The following is an 8,425-nucleotide window of genomic DNA, read 5'->3' on the forward strand; positions in this document are numbered from 1 at the left end:
GGCAAGGATCTCGTACCGAGGACTTGGGAAGCTGGGAGAGCAGCATCTCCGATTGCAGCAGCGTCATTTATCAGGTGGTGGTGCCCTGTTTCTAGACGCACCTTCGAGCCATGACAATCGTGGTAATCGGCCACAAACGTAAAAGGATCGCTAGCCAAAACAGTGATGTGCAGAAACACTCGACGGATCGTTTTAATCTTTTTAAAATTTAAATGAAAATAAGTAGTGCTATAGAGTTGAATGGAGGACACAACTTTTCAGTAGCTCTGTTATGTATTTGAATTGAGTAATGGTATTTTTTCCATTATTTGTCTCTTGTTCTCAATTTTATTTTATTTCTTGTTTCAATTTTGTACAACTGCATATGAAAATTGTTCAATTTATATAATTCTAGCCGATCGAGCAAATTCCAGTTCCATTGTCGTTCCAATGTTTCCAGACTCTTTTGGATTCGAAATTAATTGGCATTATTTATCGAAACATTTCAAGCATTTTTATAACGGGTTTGGGCCTAATTCAACCTAATTTTAGTTCAGCTGGTGGCTCTTTGTGATCTGTTGATGATTTCTTCTGTTACAAAAATACTTGGGGTGGAAAAAGAATATGAAAAAATAATTCTGCTAAAAAAATTATATGAAAATAAAAGTACTTGCTGTGCGAAATACTTGAGAAAACTAGCGACGTTGGAAATATTCGATGGATATGAGTTGATCAATGAACGATTTGTCGTCCATATGACATTCGAACACACTTTGAGTTTGATATTTATTCGATTCGGAAAACAGTATTATTATTAAAAATTATTACAGACACCCATTGTTTTACCCATCACTCTGACGTCCCGTGCAACATTCCATTCGAGTCGTAACAACTATTTAGCAAATAAAATTACAACTGTTACTCAATCCTGTTTCGTCACGCCATGTGAAACGCTCCTTCCTTTTGTGGTATAAACAAACAGCATTTGCTTTCAGGAAAGTGGTTTCTTTCATTGAAATGAATGACAGTGATCATGGCTTTTGTGCTGCTTGATAATCTTTAAGCACAGCCCATTACTCGTGCCTGAATGCGAATCCTTCAGACTGTTTTCTCCGGGTGTCGTCTCTACTTCGGATGTCACTGTACCCGTGCGCCCGTCCACAGTGAACGGCCCGCGGGCGCGTGTCGGTAAATGTAAATCAATTTCAATGGCTGAAGATTTATGCTGCACTCGGATAGTTGGTTGGGATCTGCAATCGGTGCTAGTTTATTACTTTATCTTGTTACTTATTTCCACCTTTTTTGTGTCTGTCCGTTTTCTTTTATTTTCAGTGCCATTCGTTCGTTCAGTCCGTCGTTCGTCGGAGACTGCTAGAGAGAAGATGCTTTAAACTGTAGCCATATTTCTGCCTGTCCGGCTGGTCAGTACATCCGTCTGGCGTCGTCCGACGGGCTCGGATGCGGGTGGTGGTTGCTTCATTTTCATATATTGCTGCAAATAATACCAATTAACGGCGGAACGCCGCAGGATGAATGCGGCCCATTACCGAGCCGTGGCAGTGCATTACTTTGGCGCAGTCCATTCGAAAACGTCCAACTTTATTGGGTTCGTTCTCGCCGTTGCCTCGCCGTTACCGGCAAGATTCTTGGCCGGCAAGCTAGACACACCCGTCCGTTGGTCGTATCCTTGAAGTGTTCGCCGTAGACGCCGTCATTTTGTTCCATGTTATTGATGTTTTGAAGATTCGGAACTATAAGTTAACCAACTGTTCGTATACCTGCTATCACTCTGCAAATTAGTGTTACTTGTATATTACTTGTAATCAGTAAGACATTACATTCCGAAAATACGATCAAGTATGTTGCTCTTGTTCCTTTTGATAACTGTGTTGCAATAGTTGATTAGATTACATTTCTTGCGACTGGCTAGTACCGATAAAGCACTTCAACTATTAATGCCTCAATTATTGACACGCGCAAAACGTTTGTCAGCCTAATTAGAGTGCGAATCTGATTTCAAGTGTGGAATGTTTTTCTTAATTAAAAATGCCGTTGAAAAGGTGTCCGCCGACTCGTTTTACGGCGCTCTCTATGCGTTGCAACGATCTATCTGGCAGGAAATGGTCAGCGCTAATGTGCGATCGTTATGAGCCGGCTTCATGCATAAGAATGCATCCATCGGCACTGCATCGCCCTTTATTGCCCAACATCGTTTACCTGCCTCTTCTTCGGGGTCCACTTCTCGATTTCGAATGGCTGGCCATCAAGTGCATAGCACTCGAGTGTGTGAAGTAGCTCACGTCGAGGATGCCGCGCCGATGGACGTCGAGCGGCGGGCGTTGGTCAAAAGTCTGCGCTGAGCTTCTGCTCCCCCGCCTGTGTTTAGTTGTAAAAGGGCGTTCACGTGCTCAGTAGCTTGGCCGGCAGGCAGCAGAAGCAACAGCAGCTGAGTAGCAGCACTTGTCTGCACATTGCACCCGAGCCGGCCGGCTCAAGGCCAAGAAAGAGGGGGGCCCCGATGCGTTGTCGGCGGCGAATGCAAAACCGCCACCAAGACGAAGCATGCAGCCAGAACGACATGTTTGCCAGTTCGTCTACGGCGACCACGGCGGCGATGCCAACGACCAACGCCAGGCCCGGACAAAGTTGTTCCCTGTTCGGGCGCTCGCGACGTCTTCTACGTTGAAGAACGCGTCTTTGAAACGATTAGCGTTACTTCAGCGCGTCTCAATCCAGTCTCAACTGAAATATGTGATGTGCAACTGTTGTTTCTGGTGAAATTAATGTAAATACCAGAGGAACATGATGCAGAATTTACACGAAATTTTGGGACACAAATATTTAAGGACTAGGCACACGTTTTACGGTTGGTGTTATTGTTAATTAAAAAAAAAAAAAATACTGTTCTCAGTGTTGTAAAACTTACTCCTTTCTTGAATGCCCTTCGTCAATTTTTGCAAAGTTACCAGAAATGCAAACTTTGCAATTTACAACATGTTTGGCGGTTGACAAACTGTGCGCATCAATTCGGTCTGCTCACAGCCGGTGTTCCCGGTTGTAGCATCGTCTGGTGCGCTTCCCGCCGAACCGTAACGTTCTGAAACGAAAGGGCTAACCCTCGACGTTAAAAACGGAAAAAAGCGAAAACGGACATTGTGGAATGCGCAAATGAATGGCAACTGCCAACCAGACCCAAGCGCTGGAACGGAAGTGCGAAACGGGGAAGCGAGAACACCGGAGTACCGGGGACAGCGCGATAAACGAGGGCAGAGTGAGGTTAATTTTCTACAATTACGCACACGCAGCCAGCCGCATCCGCGCCACTGATCCTCGTTTGTGCGTTGCGTAACAGTTTGGCCTGTTTTGTTGTTGGTTGGAGAATGTTTCTTGGCGCGCCCGTGTTCACGCGTAATATTCGGACCTTCTTCCGTCATCGATATCGCAATTTTAATTTTTTTATGTTGCTAGCAAAATGTTTACAGTAATTTATATTTCTCTGCTGTCCCGCTCGAGTATTGATATCGTGCTGTAGAGAAACGGTCATGACCTACACAAAGGTGGCCACGGAGGTTTCGATTGCAAAACACACCGAGCTAGCGATGCCATTTTGACGAGGGGTCGGCGAGGACCAAGCGGGAAAGCGAAGAAGAAGCTTCACACTCCAGACACACGGAGAAGAAGCTGCCCTCGCAGAACGCCACGCCACGGTGTCGAGGAGGAGCAGCGGTCGTCCTTGAGACATGAGACGACGAACGGTGAGCTAAACTGCGTCGTAGACACGCTCGTGTCCTGCCTAGGGTAGCGGCCGTCGTCCTCGCCCGATTCGGTCACAAAGTATACGCTAGACACGCTGCTCCGGGCTTGACAACACGAGATTAGTCACTCTCCGGGAGACGTTCGTTCGCAGGACATCCCAGAGTTCTGTTGGACGACCCTCTGCCTCGACGTTGCCGCCGTCTCGGAAGTCGTAGCCGAGTGTCGGGGGCTGGGTTCACCTGTCACTGCTGTTGCGGTGGTGCAGTCCGAACGGTATGGTACCGGGTGGCGCTGGTGGCTGCTCGTTTATTTTAACTGGTCGCTGTCTAGACGGGATTCTTGGGAACGACCTAAAACCGAAGGGGTGGCCAACCGGCGGGATGGATCGAAGCGCGAGGAGATTTCCTTAGAAACGAACTGAATTGGAGTGCTGAACGTTTCTCGCTCAACTGCTATGTGTGTGGTTCTTAATCTAAACGAAAACCGAAAAAAAAACGCTTTCGAATGATGAACTGAAATGGCGAGCTGTTAATGAACGATTTAGAAAACATCGCATAATTGCTGCGAAATTATTCACAATATATTTAACTAGGTTTTCTTATAAATTTCCGTTCCTGAACTATTATGTCAATGCTTATAGCTGCTGATAAGCAGTGAATGTAATAATTTTGATTCTATGCTTGTATATTTTTTTCCTCTTTTCCGAAGATGTAACTGATTTTTGCTTAAAATCATTTTGATAAAAACTATAACATTCAAAGTTTACCAAAAATATCTAGACAAACAAATAAAATAATTACATTTTGTAGAGTTCCACACAAAATAGTGAACAAAAAAAATCAAAAAGTCATTTTTTTCACGAAATAAGTTAGAAAACGTTAAAAAGAAATGTCTTCACCTAAATCTAATAACGTTAGATTGCGGTAACCGAACCGTATTTAAAAAGCATTCAGAATCCCCAGACACAGGCGCTAGACACGTCCTGCCATGTGACAACCCGTGACGCGTTTTAACGCGGGAAAGCAAACAAAAAAACAAGCAAGAAATGAATACCTCAATCCTAAGGTCACCGCGCCACGGTCAGGGGTGTCTTGAGAGTCCCCGTAACAAAGGAATGAATGAATTGCGTGTCGCCGTCTCGGGAGCCGGAGTTTGATTTTCGGTCTCGCCGCCGTTTACCTCTGATCCTGAGCCGCGATCGAAGGCGAGACACGACCACCAATTTTCGGGGAAAAAAACCCGCCCAAAGAGACGGATGACGGTCAAACGAAGGAGCGAGAGCAAGAGGGCTCACTGTGGCGCGGCGGCATAATTAATGGTTGGCAAAAATTCTCATTTCGAAAACGGAAAACGCCGAAACGAGTCGACCCGAAACGAAGCGACCTGTCCCCGGAGCACGCTAGAGCAAGACGGCGATCGTCTAGGATATCCAGTGAACGGCACGTCTGCACCGGGAAACCGTTTATAGGGGCTTTGGGTTGCTCTCTCGAGTTTTTTTTTCCCGTGTCCTTCATTTACGTTTCTTCTTAATCTGGGTAGATTAGATTCTCCAGACGGTTAGAAGACGCAAGCAAAAAACGCACGTTGAACGCAACCAGCAAAAAAAGGTCTTCCTCCCCGACGCAGCTTAGATGCGCCGGATGCGAGGTTTCTTTGTTCGGGTTCGTCCTCCAATCCGAACGCCAGGAGTTTCATAACCCTTGCCAACGAAAGGAAGCAGACGCATCATCCACCGAAGCAGCAGCAGCAGCATTGGATGCATCGACGAAAAAACGGAATCAACTAGAAGAATTGGTCCGTCTGGTCCACGGACTATTTGCCAATGTCCTTTCTCGCTCTTTCTCGTACCCGCACACACACACACAGGGGCGGACGGACGTCGTTGGCTCCTTCACGGCAAAGGGGTCGTTGCTCCATCGTTTTATGGATGCACATTCGCTGCGGAGGATGCAGTGGCCGCGTGGGGATGGCGATGTTAAAATGTAGCCCGGCGTCTGGGGCCGACTATGGGTCACGATTTATGCGATGCCAGGGCGTACGATTTCGATGGCGGCTGCGGATTGAGTTTGATGAATATTTTTCCGCATAGTAGTATCTAGTAGTAGCTTCGATATAAATGCATAGATTCTTCCGCCTTGCCCTTTAGAAGTTGTAGAAAATAATCCCCGATCGACGATCGACCCACAGAGGCCAGAGAGGGTTTCTGAAAGGTTCCCGGATTAGTTGTTGGATGGGAGTAGAACTGACCTTACATTAATGCATCGTTTCCCAGAAAGCGCTTTTTGGGAGAAAGAGGTAGTCCCTTTATTGGCCTAGCGAGAGTTGTTCTCAGTGCAGAGAGTGAGTCTCAGCGAAGTGAAACAGTGATGCAAGATCTTCACCATGATCGTTTTGCGTTTTTCGAAGGAAGTGTAATCTTATTCAAAATCCAAATTTAATATTTAAAGAATTAAAATAATTAAATAGATCATTTTAAGTAGCTCCCATTCGTTTTTGGTCGGTGTTTCTGTTGAGATTGAACGTTTTTCCTACACTTTGTATTTCTTTGTGTCGTTAAATTGACGCTCCTTACTGTAATTATAGCGACAGAAATTACTCCCGCTAATTACTTTCGTGTTCGACGTGCAGCAGAAGATTAAGAGCTTGGCATCGCTGAATTCTAGCCCCGGAATGAGGCCGCCGAATGAACAGCGGAGCTCCGAACGACATCCCACCGAAAAAACCTCGTGTCCCAATGGAGGCGCCATGTACCTCACAACGTGCAGCCTTTAGTGTGAACGTGAGAAAGAGAGAGAGAGAGAGAGCAGAACAAAAAAACCCACAACAAGATCGGAGTACTGAGCAGTAATTTGCTCTAATCACCGACGGCGCGGCAAAGAGCAAACGCGCGCCGGATTTTTAGCAAGAATGGCGATGTCCGTATTGCGTTGCCCGTAGTCTTCGAGTGCGGCGCGTAAACGGAGGATGGCACACGCTCTCGCCACGGCCACGGTGAACCCTTTCGGGCGTCTCTTCGGGCGACGGACGGCGCGTGGTCTGCGCTGCGCTGCGCAATGTTACGTGCTCTCGATTCTCTCTCTTCGTTTGTTTTCCTTCCTTCCTTCGGGACAGGAGTGGCGACGGCGGGCGGCGGTTCATTCTCGACGAGCCCGAGGAGCGTTCCTCCGGTGGCCACTCCGTCGCCGCTCCGTCCCCCGCTGCTCTGTCTACACGCGGTGATCACCCTTTTTCCCGGCCACTTCAAACAGGCCAGACAGAAGCGGGCGAACAGAATGCAGAATGCTGCCGGCCGCCGGGGCTGGACTGTAATCTGGGAGGCCACCGATGAGTGCGTGCCGATGATGATGGGTGTGCTTCGGTGTGAGTGCACACGCTTCCGTCCATACCCAGGGAAGCCAGCGCCAGTAACGTTCTGCAAGAACCCGACAGCGAAAGAGAGAGAGAGTGACAGTGAGAAAGAGAGAGACTGAGAGAGGGAGAGAGCGTGAGAGAGAATACGACGGAAGCGATTGGAGTTCAGTGATCGGGACCAGATTGACCTTGACGGTGTATCGTATGCAAAATGCTATGCACCGGGTGCGCCATGTGCAGAGCTGCACCGACACCGGCGACATTTGCGCACGTCCGAAGTGTCAGAGAGAGAGAGAGAGAAAGAGGGAGAGAGAGAGCGAGATAGAAGGAGAGAGGGAGACAGCGAAGCAGACAGTCACGGTCGGAAGCTGAATAATAATACAGAAAAAATCTCTCTCGCTGCGTTTTGCGCTTCCGACGGCGTGTCGGGAAAACGAAACGCAAAAAAGGGAACAGGCGTCGGGCATCGGTGAGCCGTGAGTTTTCCGTTTCTAACGTGTTGACCTCCGGTCCATTTTTCGGCAGGTGAAGCCAGAGCATCGAGCGAGTGAAAAAGGGCATCCACTGGCTCCGCCAATGGTGGTTATGAATATTGATAAATGCGACGTAGTTTGCTGTTTGAAGCGAAATTGGAAGAGTTTAATTTTAATAAATCTGGCGCTGCAACATGGGATCATGCTGCGGCCGTATGTTTTAAGTATGGCAAAACGGTGGCTTGATCTTGTTGTTGTGGTAATGACCGGGCCATTTAAGATTGAAGAAGACGTTAAGGGACAGTTTCTGCAAAAGATCTTATGAGAATGGAATGATGTGACAAGAGCCATTTCACGTTTTTAGCTCTAGAATGAATGATGAGGCCGTAAAAGAAAAGAAGAAACCCATGTTGATCTTGAAACAATGAACTAATTTTTATGAAATGAATAGCCTTGAATTACAGTTATTCACGAATTTATGCCAACTTTATATTGATCGAGTGTGTGAATACGTGGATAACAAAAGTGTGAGATCGTTTCGTCGTCCACCCCGACGGCCCCACACACAGCCCGAGAAGTCAAAAAACCCGTTCCGGCGCGAAGACCGGCTCAAGAACCCGTGGGGTTCCCAAATTGTTTCGGGTTTCGGGTCTGACGACAGCGATCGGATGTCTAATTTCTGCGCGACCGGAGCGGCATCATCATCCGGCCCATCTCCGTTCCCGATCCTTTCCACGCCGCGGCCTGTTCTACGTTTTGTTTTGCTCGGTCAGTCGCACGAGCGGCTCGCAGCTTTTTGCGCGCCATTTTCAAACCTCGCCCCAACAGACGCAAAAGACGCAAAATGCCGACCGACGTTGGGTGGC

This window comes from Anopheles bellator, chromosome 2 (assembly GCF_943735745.2).
Source record: "Anopheles bellator chromosome 2, idAnoBellAS_SP24_06.2, whole genome shotgun sequence".
NCBI lineage: Eukaryota > Metazoa > Arthropoda > Insecta > Diptera > Culicidae > Anopheles > Anopheles bellator.